Source organism: Chiloscyllium punctatum, chromosome 3 (genome assembly GCF_047496795.1).
Source record: "Chiloscyllium punctatum isolate Juve2018m chromosome 3, sChiPun1.3, whole genome shotgun sequence".
Lineage (NCBI taxonomy): Eukaryota > Metazoa > Chordata > Chondrichthyes > Orectolobiformes > Hemiscylliidae > Chiloscyllium > Chiloscyllium punctatum.
The window spans coordinates 25,429,848-25,449,847 of NC_092741.1; the positions used below are offsets into that span (position 1 = coordinate 25,429,848).

A 20,000-nucleotide genomic window follows, 5' to 3' on the forward strand; every position below is an offset into this window, starting at 1 on the left:
CCCAATCCCTTTCTTTCCGTCTTTCTTGCTGATTTTGGCAGCGCTCCGCTCTCCTCCCCTCCCTGTCTCCTGCCTGCAGGAGACTGATGCCAGGCACAGCGGCAGCAAAAATAACCTGTCGCTGCATTGCGTGCGTGGCCCAACACGAGTGCAGAGGGGTGACTTGAGCAGCCCCTGCTGGCGGAAAAAGCCGACTGCACCTGGTATTCCCAGGCGGTCTCCCATCCAAGTACTAACCAGGCCTGAGTCTGCTTAGCTTCCGAGATCAGACGAGATCGGGCGTTTTCAGACTAGTATGGCCGTAGGCGCTGGCCCTTGCCTTTTCTCCCCACTTCAAGGCGTGCTGGCCAGCCACATTTTCTTTGCTGCTCTTTCTCTTGATCCCCTTTGTTTTTTTTTTCTCTCTTTTCTCTTTGCTCTTTCTCCTCCGTGCGTGCTTCCCTCCCTCCCTCCCTCCAGCTAGCCCTTGCCCACCAGGCTCCTGTCGTCTCCCACATCCCCACACAGGCCAACTGCAAAACCTCCCCCTGCTTCATAGGGCTGCAGCCTGCATTCTCTCATCCTTCCACACTCCTCCACGCCTCCATTTCGGAATGGCAGGCAGTGACCAGTGGGGTACCGCAGGGATCAGTACTGGGACCGCAGCTTTTTACAATATATGTTCATGATATAGAAGATGCTATTAGCAATAACATTAGCAAATTTGCTGATGATACTGAGCTGGGTGGCAGGGTGAAATGTGATGAGGATGTTAGGAGATTACCGGGTGACCTGGACAAGTTAGGTGAGTGGTCAGATGCATGGCAGATGCACTTTAATGTGGATAAATGGATGCTTATCCACTTTGGTGGCAAGAACAGGAAGGCAGATTACTACCTAAATGGAATCAATTTCGGTCAAGGGACAGTACAGAGAGATCTGGGGGTTCTTGTACACCGCTCAATGAAGGTAAGCATGCAGGTACAGCAGGTAGTGAAGAAGGCTAATAGCATGCTGGCCTTCATAACAAGAGGGATTGAGTACAGAAGCAAAGAGGTTCTTCTGCAGGTGTACAGGGCCCTGGTGAGACCACACCTGGAGTACTGTGTGCAGTTCTGGTCTCCAAATTTGAGGAGAGACATTCTGGCTATTGAGGGAGTGCAGCGTAGGTTGACGAGGTCAATTCCTGGAATGGCGGGATTACCTTACACTGAAAGACTGGAGCGACTGGGCTTGTGTACCCTTGAGTTTAGAAGACTGAGAGGGGATCTGGTTGAGACATATAAGATTATCAAAGGATTGGACACTCTGGCGGCAGGAAACGTGAGTGCCGAAACAGGGGACACAGCTTAAAAATACGGGGTAGACCGTTTAGGACAGAGATGAGGAGAAACGTCTTCACCCAGAGAGTGGTGGCTGTGTGGAATGCTCTGCCCCAGAGGGCAGTGGAGGCCCAGTCTCTGGATTCATTGAAGAAAGAGTTGGACAGAGCTCTCAAGGATAGTGGAATCAAGGCTTATGGAGATAAGGCAGGAACAGGATACTGATTAAGGATGATCAGCCATGATCATATTGAATGGTGGTGCAGGCTCCAAGGGCAGAATGGCCAACTCCTGCACCTATTGTCTATTGTCCTCCTTTCCTGACTGCCAGCCGCAGACAGCGTGCAGCCCCAATCCCTTTCTTTCCGTCTTTCTTGCTGATTTTGGCAGCGCTCCGCTCTCCTCCCCTCCCTGTCTCCTGCCTGCAGGAGACTGATGCCAGGCACAGCGGCAGCAAAAATAACCTGTCGCTGCATTGCGTGCGTGGCCCAACACGAGTGCAGAGGGGTGACTTGAGCAGCCCCTGCTGGCGGAAAAAGCCTACTGCACCTGGTATTCCCAGGCGGTCTCCCATCCAAGTACTAACCAGGCCTGAGTCTGCTTAGCTTCCGAGATCAGAGGAGATCGGGCGTTTTCAGACTAGTATGGCCGTAGGCGCTGGCCCTTGCCTTTTCTCCCCACTTCAAGGCGTGCTGGCCAGCCACATTTTCTTTGCTGCTCTTTCTCTTGATCCCCTTTGTTTTTTTTTTCTCTCTTTTCTCTTTGCTCTTTCTCCTCCGTGCGTGCTTCCCTCCCTCCCTCCCTCCAGCTAGCCCTTGCCCACCAGGCTCCTGTCGTCTCCCACATCCCCACACAGGCCAACTGCAAAACCTCCCCCTGCTTCATAGGGCTGCAGCCTGCATTCTCTCATCCTTCCACACTCCTCCACGCCTCCATTTCGGAATGGCAGGCAGTGACCAGTGGGGTACCGCAGGGATCAGTACTGGGACCGCAGCTTTTTACAATATATGTTCATGATATAGAAGATGCTATTAGCAATAACATTAGCAAATTTGCTGATGATACTGAGCTGGGTGGCAGGGTGAAATGTGATGAGGATGTTAGGAGATTACCGGGTGACCTGGACAAGTTAGGTGAGTGGTCAGATGCATGGCAGATGCACTTTAATGTGGATAAATGGATGCTTATCCACTTTGGTGGCAAGAACAGGAAGGCAGATTACTACCTAAATGGAATCAATTTCGGTCAAGGGACAGTACAGAGAGATCTGGGGGTTCTTGTACACCGCTCAATGAAGGTAAGCATGCAGGTACAGCAGGTAGTGAAGAAGGCTAATAGCATGCTGGCCTTCATAACAAGAGGGATTGAGTACAGAAGCAAAGAGGTTCTTCTGCAGGTGTACAGGGCCCTGGTGAGACCACACCTGGAGTACTGTGTGCAGTTCTGGTCTCCAAATTTGAGGAGAGACATTCTGGCTATTGAGGGAGTGCAGCGTAGGTTGACGAGGTCAATTCCTGGAATGGCGGGATTACCTTACACTGAAAGACTGGAGCGACTGGGCTTGTGTACCCTTGAGTTTAGAAGACTGAGAGGGGATCTGGTTGAGACATATAAGATTATCAAAGGATTGGACACTCTGGCGGCAGGAAACGTGAGTGCCGAAACAGGGGACACAGCTTAAAAATACGGGGTAGACCGTTTAGGACAGAGATGAGGAGAAACGTCTTCACCCAGAGAGTGGTGGCTGTGTGGAATGCTCTGCCCCAGAGGGCAGTGGAGGCCCAGTCTCTGGATTCATTGAAGAAAGAGTTGGACAGAGCTCTCAAGGATAGTGGAATCAAGGCTTATGGAGATAAGGCAGGAACAGGATACTGATTAAGGATGATCAGCCATGATCATATTGAATGGTGGTGCAGGCTCCAAGGGCAGAATGGCCAACTCCTGCACCTATTGTCTATTGTCCTCCTTTCCTGACTGCCAGCCGCAGACAGCGTGCAGCCCCAATCCCTTTCTTTCCCTCTTTCTTGCTGATTTTGGCAGCGCTCCGCTCTCCTCCCCTCCCTGTCTCCTGCCTGCAGGAGACTGATGCCAGGCACAGCGGCAGCAAAAATAACCTGTCGCTGCATTGCGTGCGTGGCCCAACACGAGTGCAGAGGGGTGACTTGAGCAGCCCCTGCTGGCGGAAAAAGCCTACTGCACCTGGTATTCCCAGGCGGTCTCCCATCCAAGTACTAACCAGGCCTGAGTCTGCTTAGCTTCCGAGATCAGACGAGATCGGGCGTTTTCAGACTAGTATGGCCGTAGGCGCTGGCCCTTGCCTTTTCTCCCCACTTCAAGGTGTGCTGGCCAGCCACATTTTCTTTGCTGCTCTTTCTCTTGATCCCCTTTGTTTTTTTTTTCTCTCTTTTCTCTTTGCTCTTTCTCCTCCGTGCGTGCTTCCCTCCCTCCCTCCCTCCCTCCCTCCAGCTAGCCCTTGCCCACCAGGCTCCTGTCGTCTCCCACATCCCCACACAGGCCAACTGCAAAACCTCCCCCTGCTTCATAGGGCTGCAGCCTGCATTCTCTCATCCTTCCACACTCCTCCACGCCTCCATTTCGGAATGGCAGGCAGTGACCAGTGGGGTACCGCAGGGATCAGTACTGGGACCGCAGCTTTTTACAATATATGTTCATGATATAGAAGATGCTATTAGCAATAACATTAGCAAATTTGCTGATGATACTGAGCTGGGTGGCAGGGTGAAATGTGATGAGGATGTTAGGAGATTACCGGGTGACCTGGACAAGTTAGGTGAGTGGTCAGATGCATGGCAGATGCACTTTAATGTGGATAAATGGATGCTTATCCACTTTGGTGGCAAGAACAGGAAGGCAGATTACTACCTAAATGGAATCAATTTCGGTCAAGGGACAGTACAGAGAGATCTGGGGGTTCTTGTACACCGCTCAATGAAGGTAAGCATGCAGGTACAGCAGGTAGTGAAGAAGGCTAATAGCATGCTGGCCTTCATAACAAGAGGGATTGAGTACAGAAGCAAAGAGGTTCTTCTGCAGGTGTACAGGGCCCTGGTGAGACCACACCTGGAGTACTGTGTGCAGTTCTGGTCTCCAAATTTGAGGAGAGACATTCTGGCTATTGAGGGAGTGCAGCGTAGGTTGACGAGGTCAATTCCTGGAATGGCGGGATTACCTTACACTGAAAGACTGGAGCGACTGGGCTTGTGTACCCTTGAGTTTAGAAGACTGAGAGGGGATCTGGTTGAGACATATAAGATTATCAAAGGATTGGACACTCTGGCGGCAGGAAACGTGAGTGCCGAAACAGGGGACACAGCTTAAAAATACGGGGTAGACCGTTTAGGACAGAGATGAGGAGAAACGTCTTCACCCAGAGAGTGGTGGCTGTGTGGAATGCTCTGCCCCAGAGGGCAGTGGAGGCCCAGTCTCTGGATTCATTGAAGAAAGAGTTGGACAGAGCTCTCAAGGATAGTGGAATCAAGGCTTATGGAGATAAGGCAGGAACAGGATACTGATTAAGGATGATCAGCCATGATCATATTGAATGGTGGTGCAGGCTCCAAGGGCAGAATGGCCAACTCCTGCACCTATTGTCTATTGTCCTCCTTTCCTGACTGCCAGCCGCAGACAGCGTGCAGCCCCAATCCCTTTCTTTCCGTCTTTCTTGCTGATTTTGGCAGCGCTCCGCTCTCCTCCCCTCCCTGTCTCCTGATGCCAGGCACAGCGGCAGCAAAAATAACCTGTCGCTGCATTGCGTGCGTGGCCCAACACGAGTGCAGAGGGGTGACTTGAGCAGCCCCTGCTGGCGGAAAAAGCCTACTGCACCTGGTATTCCCAGGCGGTCTCCCATCCAAGTACTAACCAGGCCTGAGTCTGCTTAGCTTCCGAGATCAGACATTTTCAGACTAGTATGGCCGTAGGCGCTGGCCCTTGCCTTTTCTCCCCACTTCAAGGCGTGCTGGCCAGCCACATTTTCTTTGCTGCTCTTTCTCTTGATCCCCTTTGTTTTTTTTTTCTCTCTTTTCTCTTTGCTCTTTCTCCTCCGTGCGTGCTTCCCTCCCTCCCTCCCTCCCTCCAGCTAGCCCTTGCCCACCAGGCTCCTGTCGTCTCCCACATCCCCACACAGGCCAACTGCAAAACCTCCCCCTGCTTCATAGGGCTGCAGCCTGCATTCTCTCATCCTTCCACACTCCTCCACGCCTCCATTTCGGAATGGCAGGCAGTGACCAGTGGGGTACCGCAGGGATCAGTACTGGGACCGCAGCTTTTTACAATATATGTTCATGATATAGAAGATGCTATTAGCAATAACATTAGCAAATTTGCTGATGATACTGAGCTGGGTGGCAGGGTGAAATGTGATGAGGATGTTAGGAGATTACCGGGTGACCTGGACAAGTTAGGTGAGTGGTCAGATGCATGGCAGATGCACTTTAATGTGGATAAATGGATGCTTATCCACTTTGGTGGCAAGAACAGGAAGGCAGATTACTACCTAAATGGAATCAATTTCGGTCAAGGGACAGTACAGAGAGATCTGGGGGTTCTTGTACACCGCTCAATGAAGGTAAGCATGCAGGTACAGCAGGTAGTGAAGAAGGCTAATAGCATGCTGGCCTTCATAACAAGAGGGATTGAGTACAGAAGCAAAGAGGTTCTTCTGCAGGTGTACAGGGCCCTGGTGAGACCACACCTGGAGTACTGTGTGCAGTTCTGGTCTCCAAATTTGAGGAGAGACATTCTGGCTATTGAGGGAGTGCAGCGTAGGTTGACGAGGTCAATTCCTGGAATGGCGGGATTACCTTACACTGAAAGACTGGAGCGACTGGGCTTGTGTACCCTTGAGTTTAGAAGACTGAGAGGGGATCTGGTTGAGACATATAAGATTATCAAAGGATTGGACACTCTGGCGGCAGGAAACGTGAGTGCCGAAACAGGGGACACAGCTTAAAAATACGGGGTAGACCGTTTAGGACAGAGATGAGGAGAAACGTCTTCACCCAGAGAGTGGTGGCTGTGTGGAATGCTCTGCCCCAGAGGGCAGTGGAGGCCCAGTCTCTGGATTCATTGAAGAAAGAGTTGGACAGAGCTCTCAAGGATAGTGGAATCAAGGCTTATGGAGATAAGGCAGGAACAGGATACTGATTAAGGATGATCAGCCATGATCATATTGAATGGTGGTGCAGGCTCCAAGGGCAGAATGGCCAACTCCTGCACCTATTGTCTATTGTCCTCCTTTCCTGACTGCCAGCCGCAGACAGCGTGCAGCCCCAATCCCTTTCTTTCCCTCTTTCTTGCTGATTTTGGCAGCGCTCCGCTCTCCTCCCCTCCCTGTCTCCTGATGCCAGGCACAGCGGCAGCAAAAATAACCTGTCGCTGCATTGCGTGCGTGGCCCAACACGAGTGCAGAGGGGTGACTTGAGCAGCCCCTGCTGGCGGAAAAAGCCTACTGCACCTGGTATTCCCAGGCGGTCTCCCATCCAAGTACTAACCAGGCCTGAGTCTGCTTAGCTTCTGAGATCAGACGAGATCAGGCGTTTTCAGACTAGTATGGCCGTAGGCGCTGGCCCTTGCCTTTTCTCCCCACTTCAAGGCGTGCTGGCCAGCCACATTTTCTTTGCTGCTCTTTCTCTTGATCCCCTTTGTTTTTTTTTTCTCTCTTTTCTCTTTGCTCTTTCTCCTCCGTGCGTGCTTCCCTCCCTCCCTCCCTCCAGCTAGCCCTTGCCCACCAGGCTCCTGTCGTCTCCCACATCCCCACACAGGCCAACTGCAAAACCTCCCCCTGCTTCATAGGGCTGCAGCCTGCATTCTCTCATCCTTCCACACTCCTCCACGCCTCCATTTCGGAATGGCAGGCAGTGACCAGTGGGGTACCGCAGGGATCAGTACTGGGACCGCAGCTTTTTACAATATATGTTCATGATATAGAAGATGCTATTAGCAATAACATTAGCAAATTTGCTGATGATACTGAGCTGGGTGGCAGGGTGAAATGTGATGAGGATGTTAGGAGATTACCGGGTGACCTGGACAAGTTAGGTGAGTGGTCAGATGCATGGCAGATGCACTTTAATGTGGATAAATGGATGCTTATCCACTTTGGTGGCAAGAACAGGAAGGCAGATTACTACCTAAATGGAATCAATTTCGGTCAAGGGACAGTACAGAGAGATCTGGGGGTTCTTGTACACCGCTCAATGAAGGTAAGCATGCAGGTACAGCAGGTAGTGAAGAAGGCTAATAGCATGCTGGCCTTCATAACAAGAGGGATTGAGTACAGAAGCAAAGAGGTTCTTCTGCAGGTGTACAGGGCCCTGGTGAGACCACACCTGGAGTACTGTGTGCAGTTCTGGTCTCCAAATTTGAGGAGAGACATTCTGGCTATTGAGGGAGTGCAGCGTAGGTTGACGAGGTCAATTCCTGGAATGGCGGGATTACCTTACACTGAAAGACTGGAGCGACTGGGCTTGTGTACCCTTGAGTTTAGAAGACTGAGAGGGGATCTGGTTGAGACATATAAGATTATCAAAGGATTGGACACTCTGGCGGCAGGAAACGTGAGTGCCGAAACAGAGGACACAGCTTAAAAATACGGGGTAGACCGTTTAGGACAGAGATGAGGAGAAACGTCTTCACCCAGAGAGTGGTGGCTGTGTGGAATGCTCTGCCCCAGAGGGCAGTGGAGGCCCAGTCTCTGGATTCATTGAAGAAAGAGTTGGACAGAGCTCTCAAGGATAGTGGAATCAAGGCTTATGGAGATAAGGCAGGAACAGGATACTGATTAAGGATGATCAGCCATGATCATATTGAATGGTGGTGCAGGCTCCAAGGGCAGAATGGCCAACTCCTGCACCTATTGTCTATTGTCCTCCTTTCCTGACTGCCAGCCGCAGACAGCGTGCAGCCCCAATCCCTTTCTTTCCGTCTTTCTTGCTGATTTTGGCAGCGCTCCGCTCTCCTCCCCTCCCTGTCTCCTGATGCCAGGCACAGCGGCAGCAAAAATAACCTGTCGCTGCATTGCGTGCGTGGCCCAACACGAGTGCAGAGGGGTGACTTGAGCAGCCCCTGCTGGCGGCAAAAGCCTACTGCACCTGGTATTCCCAGGCGGTCTCCCATCCAAGTACTAACCAGGCCTGAGTCTGCTTAGCTTCCGAGATCAGACATTTTCAGACTAGTATGGCCGTAGGCGCTGGCCCTTGCCTTTTCTCCCCACTTCAAGGTGTGCTGGCCAGCCACATTTTCTTTGCTGCTCTTTCTCTTGATCCCCTTTGTTTTTTTTTTCTCTCTTTTCTCTTTGCTCTTTCTCCTCCGTGCGTGCTTCCCTCCCTCCCTCCCTCCAGCTAGCCCTTGCCCACCAGGCTCCTGTCGTCTCCCACATCCCCACACAGGCCAACTGCAAAACCTCCCCCTGCTTCATAGGGCTGCAGCCTGCATTCTCTCATCCTTCCACACTCCTCCACGCCTCCATTTCGGAATGGCAGGCAGTGACCAGTGGGGTACCGCAGGGATCAGTACTGGGACCGCAGCTTTTTACAATATATGTTCATGATATAGAAGATGCTATTAGCAATAACATTAGCAAATTTGCTGATGATACTGAGCTGGGTGGCAGGGTGAAATGTGATGAGGATGTTAGGAGATTACCGGGTGACCTGGACAAGTTAGGTGAGTGGTCAGATGCATGGCAGATGCACTTTAATGTGGATAAATGGATGCTTATCCACTTTGGTGGCAAGAACAGGAAGGCAGATTACTACCTAAATGGAATCAATTTCGGTCAAGGGACAGTACAGAGAGATCTGGGGGTTCTTGTACACCGCTCAATGAAGGTAAGCATGCAGGTACAGCAGGTAGTGAAGAAGGCTAATAGCATGCTGGCCTTCATAACAAGAGGGATTGAGTACAGAAGCAAAGAGGTTCTTCTGCAGGTGTACAGGGCCCTGGTGAGACCACACCTGGAGTACTGTGTGCAGTTCTGGTCTCCAAATTTGAGGAGAGACATTCTGGCTATTGAGGGAGTGCAGCGTAGGTTGACGAGGTCAATTCCTGGAATGGCGGGATTACCTTACACTGAAAGACTGGAGCGACTGGGCTTGTGTACCCTTGAGTTTAGAAGACTGAGAGGGGATCTGGTTGAGACATATAAGATTATCAAAGGATTGGACACTCTGGCGGCAGGAAACGTGAGTGCCGAAACAGGGGACACAGCTTAAAAATACGGGGTAGACCGTTTAGGACAGAGATGAGGAGAAACGTCTTCACCCAGAGAGTGGTGGCTGTGTGGAATGCTCTGCCCCAGAGGGCAGTGGAGGCCCAGTCTCTGGATTCATTGAAGAAAGAGTTGGACAGAGCTCTCAAGGATAGTGGAATCAAGGCTTATGGAGATAAGGCAGGAACAGGATACTGATTAAGGATGATCAGCCATGATCATATTGAATGGTGGTGCAGGCTCCAAGGGCAGAATGGCCAACTCCTGCACCTATTGTCTATTGTCCTCCTTTCCTGACTGCCAGCCGCAGACAGCGTGCAGCCCCAATCCCTTTCTTTCCGTCTTTCTTGCTGATTTTGGCAGCGCTCCGCTCTCCTCCCCTCCCTGTCTCCTGATGCCAGGCACAGCGGCAGCAAAAATAACCTGTCGCTGCATTGCGTGCGTGGCCCAACACGAGTGCAGAGGGGTGACTTGAGCAGCCCCTGCTGGCGGAAAAAGCCTACTGCACCTGGTATTCCCAGGCGGTCTCCCATCCAAGTACTAACCAGGCCTGAGTCTGCTTAGCTTCCGAGATCAGACGAGATCGGGCGTTTTCAGACTAGTATGGCCGTAGGCGCTGGCCCTTGCCTTTTCTCCCCACTTCAAGGCGTGCTGGCCAGCCACATTTTCTTTGCTGCTCTTTCTCTTGATCCCCTTTGTTTTTTTTTTCTCTCTTTTCTCTTTGCTCTTTCTCCTCCGTGCGTGCTTCCCTCCCTCCCTCCCTCCCTCCAGCTAGCCCTTGCCCACCAGGCTCCTGTCGTCTCCCACATCCCCACACAGGCCAACTGCAAAACCTCCCCCTGCTTCATAGGGCTGCAGCCTGCATTCTCTCATCCTTCCACACTCCTCCACGCCTCCATTTCGGAATGGCAGGCAGTGACCAGTGGGGTACCGCAGGGATCAGTACTGGGACCGCAGCTTTTTACAATATATGTTCATGATATAGAAGATGCTATTAGCAATAACATTAGCAAATTTGCTGATGATACTGAGCTGGGTGGCAGGGTGAAATGTGATGAGGATGTTAGGAGATTACCGGGTGACCTGGACAAGTTAGGTGAGTGGTCAGATGCATGGCAGATGCACTTTAATGTGGATAAATGGATGCTTATCCACTTTGGTGGCAAGAACAGGAAGGCAGATTACTACCTAAATGGAATCAATTTCGGTCAAGGGACAGTACAGAGAGATCTGGGGGTTCTTGTACACCGCTCAATGAAGGTAAGCATGCAGGTACAGCAGGTAGTGAAGAAGGCTAATAGCATGCTGGCCTTCATAACAAGAGGGATTGAGTACAGAAGCAAAGAGGTTCTTCTGCAGGTGTACAGGGCCCTGGTGAGACCACACCTGGAGTACTGTGTGCAGTTCTGGTCTCCAAATTTGAGGAGAGACATTCTGGCTATTGAGGGAGTGCAGCGTAGGTTGACGAGGTCAATTCCTGGAATGGCGGGATTACCTTACACTGAAAGACTGGAGCGACTGGGCTTGTGTACCCTTGAGTTTAGAAGACTGAGAGGGGATCTGGTTGAGACATATAAGATTATCAAAGGATTGGACACTCTGGCGGCAGGAAACGTGAGTGCCGAAACAGAGGACACAGCTTAAAAATACGGGGTAGACCGTTTAGGACAGAGATGAGGAGAAACGTCTTCACCCAGAGAGTGGTGGCTGTGTGGAATGCTCTGCCCCAGAGGGCAGTGGAGGCCCAGTCTCTGGATTCATTGAAGAAAGAGTTGGACAGAGCTCTCAAGGATAGTGGAATCAAGGCTTATGGAGATAAGGCAGGAACAGGATACTGATTAAGGATGATCAGCCATGATCATATTGAATGGTGGTGCAGGCTCCAAGGGCAGAATGGCCAACTCCTGCACCTATTGTCTATTGTCCTCCTTTCCTGACTGCCAGCCGCAGACAGCGTGCAGCCCCAATCCCTTTCTTTCCGTCTTTCTTGCTGATTTTGGCAGCGCTCCGCTCTCCTCCCCTCCCTGTCTCCTGATGCCAGGCACAGCGGCAGCAAAAATAACCTGTCGCTGCATTGCGTGCGTGGCCCAACACGAGTGCAGAGGGGTGACTTGAGCAGCCCCTGCTGGCGGAAAAAGCCTACTGCACCTGGTATTCCCAGGCGGTCTCCCATCCAAGTACTAACCAGGCCTGAGTCTGCTTAGCTTCCGAGATCAGACATTTTCAGACTAGTATGGCCGTAGGCGCTGGCCCTTGCCTTTTCTCCCCACTTCAAGGCGTGCTGGCCAGCCACATTTTCTTTGCTGCTCTTTCTCTTGATCCCCTTTGTTTTTTTTTTCTCTCTTTTCTCTTTGCTCTTTCTCCTCCGTGCGTGCTTCCCTCCCTCCCTCCCTCCCTCCAGCTAGCCCTTGCCCACCAGGCTCCTGTCGTCTCCCACATCCCCACACAGGCCAACTGCAAAACCTCCCCCTGCTTCATAGGGCTGCAGCCTGCATTCTCTCATCCTTCCACACTCCTCCACGCCTCCATTTCGGAATGGCAGGCAGTGACCAGTGGGGTACCGCAGGGATCAGTACTGGGACCGCAGCTTTTTACAATATATGTTCATGATATAGAAGATGCTATTAGCAATAACATTAGCAAATTTGCTGATGATACTGAGCTGGGTGGCAGGGTGAAATGTGATGAGGATGTTAGGAGATTACCGGGTGACCTGGACAAGTTAGGTGAGTGGTCAGATGCATGGCAGATGCACTTTAATGTGGATAAATGGATGCTTATCCACTTTGGTGGCAAGAACAGGAAGGCAGATTACTACCTAAATGGAATCAATTTCGGTCAAGGGACAGTACAGAGAGATCTGGGGGTTCTTGTACACCGCTCAATGAAGGTAAGCATGCAGGTACAGCAGGTAGTGAAGAAGGCTAATAGCATGCTGGCCTTCATAACAAGAGGGATTGAGTACAGAAGCAAAGAGGTTCTTCTGCAGGTGTACAGGGCCCTGGTGAGACCACACCTGGAGTACTGTGTGCAGTTCTGGTCTCCAAATTTGAGGAGAGACATTCTGGCTATTGAGGGAGTGCAGCGTAGGTTGACGAGGTCAATTCCTGGAATGGCGGGATTACCTTACACTGAAAGACTGGAGCGACTGGGCTTGTGTACCCTTGAGTTTAGAAGACTGAGAGGGGATCTGGTTGAGACATATAAGATTATCAAAGGATTGGACACTCTGGCGGCAGGAAACGTGAGTGCCGAAACAGGGGACACAGCTTAAAAATACGGGGTAGACCGTTTAGGACAGAGATGAGGAGAAACGTCTTCACCCAGAGAGTGGTGGCTGTGTGGAATGCTCTGCCCCAGAGGGCAGTGGAGGCCCAGTCTCTGGATTCATTGAAGAAAGAGTTGGACAGAGCTCTCAAGGATAGTGGAATCAAGGCTTATGGAGATAAGGCAGGAACAGGATACTGATTAAGGATGATCAGCCATGATCATATTGAATGGTGGTGCAGGCTCCAAGGGCAGAATGGCCAACTCCTGCACCTATTGTCTATTGTCCTCCTTTCCTGACTGCCAGCCGCAGACAGCGTGCAGCCCCAATCCCTTTCTTTCCCTCTTTCTTGCTGATTTTGGCAGCGCTCCGCTCTCCTCCCCTCCCTGTCTCCTGCCTGCAGGAGACTGATGCCAGGCACAGCGGCAGCAAAAATAACCTGTCGCTGCATTGCGTGCGTGGCCCAACACGAGTGCAGAGGGGTGACTTGAGCAGCCCCTGCTGGCGGAAAAAGCCTACTGCACCTGGTATTCCCAGGCGGTCTCCCATCCAAGTACTAACCAGGCCTGAGTCTGCTTAGCTTCCGAGATCAGACGAGATCGGGCGTTTTCAGACTAGTATGGCCGTAGGCGCTGGCCCTTGCCTTTTCTCCCCACTTCAAGGCGTGCTGGCCAGCCACATTTTCTTTGCTGCTCTTTCTCTTGATCCCCTTTGTTTTTTTTTTCTCTCTTTTCTCTTTGCTCTTTCTCCTCCGTGCGTGCTTCCCTCCCTCCCTCCCTCCAGCTAGCCCTTGCCCACCAGGCTCCTGTCGTCTCCCACATCCCCACACAGGCCAACTGCAAAACCTCCCCCTGCTTCATAGGGCTGCAGCCTGCATTCTCTCATCCTTCCACACTCCTCCACGCCTCCATTTCGGAATGGCAGGCAGTGACCAGTGGGGTACCGCAGGGATCAGTACTGGGACCGCAGCTTTTTACAATATATGTTCATGATATAGAAGATGCTATTAGCAATAACATTAGCAAATTTGCTGATGATACTGAGCTGGGTGGCAGGGTGAAATGTGATGAGGATGTTAGGAGATTACCGGGTGACCTGGACAAGTTAGGTGAGTGGTCAGATGCATGGCAGATGCACTTTAATGTGGATAAATGGATGCTTATCCACTTTGGTGGCAAGAACAGGAAGGCAGATTACTACCTAAATGGAATCAATTTCGGTCAAGGGACAGTACAGAGAGATCTGGGGGTTCTTGTACACCGCTCAATGAAGGTAAGCATGCAGGTACAGCAGGTAGTGAAGAAGGCTAATAGCATGCTGGCCTTCATAACAAGAGGGATTGAGTACAGAAGCAAAGAGGTTCTTCTGCAGGTGTACAGGGCCCTGGTGAGACCACACCTGGAGTACTGTGTGCAGTTCTGGTCTCCAAATTTGAGGAGAGACATTCTGGCTATTGAGGGAGTGCAGCGTAGGTTGACGAGGTCAATTCCTGGAATGGCGGGATTACCTTACACTGAAAGACTGGAGCGACTGGGCTTGTGTACCCTTGAGTTTAGAAGACTGAGAGGGGATCTGGTTGAGACATATAAGATTATCAAAGGATTGGACACTCTGGCGGCAGGAAACGTGAGTGCCGAAACAGGGGACACAGCTTAAAAATACGGGGTAGACCGTTTAGGACAGAGATGAGGAGAAACGTCTTCACCCAGAGAGTGGTGGCTGTGTGGAATGCTCTGCCCCAGAGGGCAGTGGAGGCCCAGTCTCTGGATTCATTGAAGAAAGAGTTGGACAGAGCTCTCAAGGATAGTGGAATCAAGGCTTATGGAGATAAGGCAGGAACAGGATACTGATTAAGGATGATCAGCCATGATCATACTGAATGGTGGTGCAGGCTCCAAGGGCAGAATGGCCAACTCCTGCACCTATTGTCTATTGTCCTCCTTTCCTGACTGCCAGCCGCAGACAGCGTGCAGCCCCAATCCCTTTCTTTCCCTCTTTCTTGCTGATTTTGGCAGCGCTCCGCTCTCCTCCCCTCCCTGTCTCCTGCCTGCAGGAGACTGATGCCAGGCACAGCGGCAGCAAAAATAACCTGTCGCTGCATTGCGTGCGTGGCCCAACACGAGTGCAGAGGGGTGACTTGAGCAGCCCCTGCTGGCGGAAAAAGCCTACTGCACCTGGTATTCCCAGGCGGTCTCCCATCCAAGTACTAACCAGGCCTGAGTCTGCTTAGCTTCCGAGATCAGAGGAGATCGGGCGTTTTCAGACTAGTATGGCCGTAGGCGCTGGCCCTTGCCTTTTCTCCCCACTTCAAGGCGTGCTGGCCAGCCACATTTTCTTTGCTGCTCTTTCTCTTGATCCCCTTTGTTTTTTTTTTCTCTCTTTTCTCTTTGCTCTTTCTCCTCCGTGCGTGCTTCCCTCCCTCCCTCCCTCCCTCCAGCTAGCCCTTGCCCACCAGGCTCCTGTCGTCTCCCACATCCCCACACAGGCCAACTGCAAAACCTCCCCCTGCTTCATAGGGCTGCAGCCTGCATTCTCTCATCCTTCCACACTCCTCCACGCCTCCATTTCGGAATGGCAGGCAGTGACCAGTGGGGTACCGCAGGGATCAGTACTGGGACCGCAGCTTTTTACAATATATGTTCATGATATAGAAGATGCTATTAGCAATAACATTAGCAAATTTGCTGATGATACTGAGCTGGGTGGCAGGGTGAAATGTGATGAGGATGTTAGGAGATTACCGGGTGACCTGGACAAGTTAGGTGAGTGGTCAGATGCATGGCAGATGCACTTTAATGTGGATAAATGGATGCTTATCCACTTTGGTGGCAAGAACAGGAAGGCAGATTACTACCTAAATGGAATCAATTTCGGTCAAGGGACAGTACAGAGAGATCTGGGGGTTCTTGTACACCGCTCAATGAAGGTAAGCATGCAGGTACAGCAGGTAGTGAAGAAGGCTAATAGCATGCTGGCCTTCATAACAAGAGGGATTGAGTACAGAAGCAAAGAGGTTCTTCTGCAGGTGTACAGGGCCCTGGTGAGACCACACCTGGAGTACTGTGTGCAGTTCTGGTCTCCAAATTTGAGGAGAGACATTCTGGCTATTGAGGGAGTGCAGCGTAGGTTGACGAGGTCAATTCCTGGAATGGCGGGATTACCTTACACTGAAAGACTGGAGCGACTGGGCTTGTGTACCCTTGAGTTTAGAAGACTGAGAGGGGATCTGGTTGAGACATATAAGATTATCAAAGGATTGGACACTCTGGCGGCAGGAAACGTGAGTGCCGAAACAGAGGACACAGCTTAAAAATACGGGGTAGACCGTTTAGGACAGAGATGAGGAGAAACGTCTTCACCCAGAGAGTGGTGGCTGTGTGGAATGCTCTGCCCCAGAGGGCAGTGGAGGCCCAGTCTCTGGATTCATTGAAGAAAGAGTTGGACAGAGCTCTCAAGGATAGTGGAATCAAGGCTTATGGAGATAAGGCAGGAACAGGATACTGATTAAGGATGATCAGCCATGATCATATTGAATGGTGGTGCAGGCTCCAAGGGCAGAATGGCCAACTCCTGCACCTATTGTCTATTGTCCTCCTTTCCTGACTGCCAGCCGCAGACAGCGTGCAGCCCCAATCCCTTTCTTTCCGTCTTTCTTGCTGATTTTGGCAGCGCTCCGCTCTCCTCCCCTCCCTGTCTCCTGATGCCAGGCACAGCGGCAGCAAAAATAACCTGTCGCTGCATTGCGTGCGTGGCCCAACACGAGTGCAGAGGGGTGACTTGAGCAGCCCCTGCTGGCGGAAAAAGCCTACTGCACCTGGTATTCCCAGGCGGTCTCCCATCCAAGTACTAACCAGGCCTGAGTCTGCTTAGCTTCCGAGATCAGACATTTTCAGACTAGTATGGCCGTAGGCGCTGGCCCTTGCCTTTTCTCCCCACTTCAAGGCGTGCTGGCCAGCCACATTTTCTTTGCTGCTCTTTCTCTTGATCCCCTTTGTTTTTTTTTTCTCTCTTTTCTCTTTGCTCTTTCTCCTCCGTGCGTGCTTCCCTCCCTCCCTCCCTCCCTCCAGCTAGCCCTTGCCCACCAGGCTCCTGTCGTCTCCCACATCCCCACACAGGCCAACTGCAAAACCTCCCCCTGCTTCATAGGGCTGCAGCCTGCATTCTCTCATCCTTCCACACTCCTCCACGCCTCCATTTCGGAATGGCAGGCAGTGACCAGTGGGGTACCGCAGGGATCAGTACTGGGACCGCAGCTTTTTACAATATATGTTCATGATATAGAAGATGCTATTAGCAATAACATTAGCAAATTTGCTGATGATACTGAGCTGGGTGGCAGGGTGAAATGTGATGAGGATGTTAGGAGATTACCGGGTGACCTGGACAAGTTAGGTGAGTGGTCAGATGCATGGCAGATGCACTTTAATGTGGATAAATGGATGCTTATCCACTTTGGTGGCAAGAACAGGAAGGCAGATTACTACCTAAATGGAATCAATTTCGGTCAAGGGACAGTACAGAGAGATCTGGGGGTTCTTGTACACCGCTCAATGAAGGTAAGCATGCAGGTACAGCAGGTAGTGAAGAAGGCTAATAGCATGCTGGCCTTCATAACAAGAGGGATTGAGTACAGAAGCAAAGAGGTTCTTCTGCAGGTGTACAGGGCCCTGGTGAGACCACACCTGGAGTACTGTGTGCAGTTCTGGTCTCCAAATTTGAGGAGAGACATTCTGGCTATTGAGGGAGTGCAGCGTAGGTTGACGAGGTCAATTCCTGGAATGGCGGGATTACCTTACACTGAAAGACTGGAGCGACTGGGCTTGTGTACCCTTGAGTTTAGAAGACTGAGAGGGGATCTGGTTGAGACATATAAGATTATCAAAGGATTGGACACTCTGGCGGCAGGAAACATGAGTGCCGAAACAGGGGACACAGCTTAAAAATACGGGGTAGACCGTTTAGGACAGAGATGAGGAGAAACGTCTTCACCCAGAGAGTGGTGGCTGTGTGGAATGCTCTGCCCCAGAGGGCAGTGGAGGCCCAGTCTCTGGATTCATTGAAGAAAGAGTTGGACAGAGCTCTCAAGGATAGTGGAATCAAGGCTTATGGAGATAAGGCAGGAACAGGATACTGATTAAGGATGATCAGCCATGATCATATTGAATGGTGGTGCAGGCTCCAAGGGCAGAATGGCCAACTCCTGCACCTATTGTCTATTGTCCTCCTTTCCTGACTGCCAGCCGCAGACAGCGTGCAGCCCCAATCCCTTTCTTTCCCTCTTTCTTGCTGATTTTGGCAGCGCTCCGCTCTCCTCCCCTCCCTGTCTCCTGCCTGCAGGAGACTGATGCCAGGCACAGCGGCAGCAAAAATAACCTGTCGCTGCATTGCGTGCGTGGCCCAACACGAGTGCAGAGGGGTGACTTGAGCAGCCCCTGCTGGCGGAAAAAGCCTACTGCACCTGGTATTCCCAGGCGGTCTCCCATCCAAGTACTAACCAGGCCTGAGTCTGCTTAGCTTCCGAGATCAGACCAGATCGGGCGTTTTCAGACTAGTATGGCCGTAGGCGCTGGCCCTTGCCTTTTCTCCCCACTTCAAGGCGTGCTGGCCAGCCACATTTTCTTTGCTGCTCTTTCTCTTGATCCCCTTTGTTTTTTTTTTCTCTCTTTTCTCTTTGCTCTTTCTCCTCCGTGCGTGCTTCCCTCCCTCCCTCCCTCCAGCTAGCCCTTGCCCACCAGGCTCCTGTCGTCTCCCACATCCCCACACAGGCCAACTGCAAAACCTCCCCCTGCTTCATAGGGCTGCAGCCTGCATTCTCTCATCCTTCCACACTCCTCCACGCCTCCATTTCGGAATGGCAGGCAGTGACCAGTGGGGTACCGCAGGGATCAGTACTGGGACCGCAGCTTTTTACAATATATGTTCATGATATAGAAGATGCTATTAGCAATAACATTAGCAAATTTGCTGATGATACTGAGCTGGGTGGCAGGGTGAAATGTGATGAGGATGTTAGGAGATTACCGGGTGACCTGGACAAGTTAGGTGAGTGGTCAGATGCATGGCAGATGCACTTTAATGTGGATAAATGGATGCTTATCCACTTTGGTGGCAAGAACAGGAAGGCAGATTACTACCTAAATGGAATCAATTTCGGTCAAGGGACAGTACAGAGAGATCTGGGGGTTCTTGTACACCGCTCAATGAAGGTAAGCATGCAGGTACAGCAGGTAGTGAAGAAGGCTAATAGCATGCTGGCCTTCATAACAAGAGGGATTGAGTACAGAAGCAAAGAGGTTCTTCTGCAGGTGTACAGGGCCCTGGTGAGACCACACCTGGAGTACTGTGTGCAGTTCTGGTCTCCAAATTTGAGGAGAGACATTCTGGCTATTGAGGGAGTGCAGCGTAGGTTGACGAGGTCAATTCCTGGAATGGCGGGATTACCTTACACTGAAAGACTGGAGCGACTGGGCTTGTGTACCCTTGAGTTTAGAAGACTGAGAGGGGATCTGGTTGAGACATATAAGATTATCAAAGGATTGGACACTCTGGCGGCAGGAAACGTGAGTGCCGAAACAGGGGACACAGCTTAAAAATACGGGGTAGACCGTTTAGGACAGAGATGAGGAGAAACGTCTTCACCCAGAGAGTGGTGGCTGTGTGGAATGCTCTGCCCCAGAGGGCAGTGGAGGCCCAGTCTCTGGATTCATTGAAGAAAGAGTTGGACAGAGCTCTCAAGGATAGTGGAATCAAGGCTTATGGAGATAAGGCAGGAACAGGATACTGATTAAGGATGATCAGCCATGATCATACTGAATGGTGGTGCAGGCTCCAAGGGCAGAATGGCCAACTCCTGCACCTATTGTCTATTGTCCTCCTTTCCTGACTGCCAGCCGCAGACAGCGTGCAGCCCCAATCCCTTTCTTTCCCTCTTTCTTGCTGATTTTGGCAGCGCTCCGCTCTCCTCCCCTCCCTGTCTCCTGCCTGCAGGAGACTGATGCCAGGCACAGCGGCAGCAAAAATAACCTGTCGCTGCATTGCGTGCGTGGCCCAACACGAGTGCAGAGGGGTGACTTGAGCAGCCCCTGCTGGCGGAAAAAGCCTACTGCACCTGGTATTCCCAGGCGGTCTCCCATCCAAGTACTAACCAGGCCTGAGTCTGCTTAGCTTCCGAGATCAGAGGAGATCGGGCGTTTTCAGACTAGTA

At 51.5% G+C, this 20,000-nt stretch overlaps 9 non-coding genes and 4 pseudogenes across 9 annotated transcripts in view; all 13 read right to left on the bottom strand.

Annotated features, from left to right (window-relative positions):
• Positions 1-188: 188 nt before the first annotated feature.
• On the bottom strand, positions 189-307 carry LOC140468106 (5S ribosomal RNA). Its single transcript, XR_011955592.1, has one exon. It is a non-coding gene; the product is annotated as a 5S ribosomal RNA (ribosomal RNA).
• Positions 308-1,838: 1,531 nt separating this feature from the next.
• LOC140475830 (5S ribosomal RNA) lies at positions 1,839-1,957 on the bottom strand. Its single transcript, XR_011960316.1, has one exon. It is a non-coding gene; the product is annotated as a 5S ribosomal RNA (ribosomal RNA).
• Positions 1,958-3,488: 1,531 nt separating this feature from the next.
• On the bottom strand, positions 3,489-3,607 carry LOC140467925 (5S ribosomal RNA). The gene has a single exon (XR_011955538.1). It is a non-coding gene; the product is annotated as a 5S ribosomal RNA (ribosomal RNA).
• A 1,525-nt stretch (positions 3,608-5,132) lies between these two features.
• On the bottom strand, positions 5,133-5,241 carry LOC140472370 (5S ribosomal RNA; annotated as a pseudogene).
• A 1,521-nt stretch (positions 5,242-6,762) lies between these two features.
• On the bottom strand, positions 6,763-6,881 carry LOC140475686 (5S ribosomal RNA). Its single transcript, XR_011960178.1, has one exon. It is a non-coding gene; the product is annotated as a 5S ribosomal RNA (ribosomal RNA).
• Positions 6,882-8,398: 1,517 nt separating this feature from the next.
• Positions 8,399-8,507, bottom strand: LOC140472381 (5S ribosomal RNA; annotated as a pseudogene).
• A 1,517-nt stretch (positions 8,508-10,024) lies between these two features.
• LOC140467977 (5S ribosomal RNA) lies at positions 10,025-10,143 on the bottom strand. The gene has a single exon (XR_011955553.1). It is a non-coding gene; the product is annotated as a 5S ribosomal RNA (ribosomal RNA).
• Positions 10,144-11,664: 1,521 nt separating this feature from the next.
• Positions 11,665-11,773, bottom strand: LOC140472386 (5S ribosomal RNA; annotated as a pseudogene).
• A 1,535-nt stretch (positions 11,774-13,308) lies between these two features.
• LOC140468020 (5S ribosomal RNA) lies at positions 13,309-13,427 on the bottom strand. Its single transcript, XR_011955569.1, has one exon. It is a non-coding gene; the product is annotated as a 5S ribosomal RNA (ribosomal RNA).
• Positions 13,428-14,958: 1,531 nt separating this feature from the next.
• Positions 14,959-15,077, bottom strand: LOC140475831 (5S ribosomal RNA). The gene has a single exon (XR_011960317.1). It is a non-coding gene; the product is annotated as a 5S ribosomal RNA (ribosomal RNA).
• Positions 15,078-16,598: 1,521 nt separating this feature from the next.
• Positions 16,599-16,707, bottom strand: LOC140472398 (5S ribosomal RNA; annotated as a pseudogene).
• Positions 16,708-18,242: 1,535 nt separating this feature from the next.
• LOC140469048 (5S ribosomal RNA) lies at positions 18,243-18,361 on the bottom strand. Its single transcript, XR_011955934.1, has one exon. It is a non-coding gene; the product is annotated as a 5S ribosomal RNA (ribosomal RNA).
• Positions 18,362-19,892: 1,531 nt separating this feature from the next.
• LOC140475832 (5S ribosomal RNA) overlaps positions 19,893-20,000 on the bottom strand; it is a 119-nt gene continuing 11 nt past the window's right edge. The window contains exon 1 of the ribosomal RNA XR_011960318.1: positions 19,893-20,000. This exon is cut by the window's right edge and continues 11 nt beyond it. This is a non-coding gene — a ribosomal RNA (5S ribosomal RNA).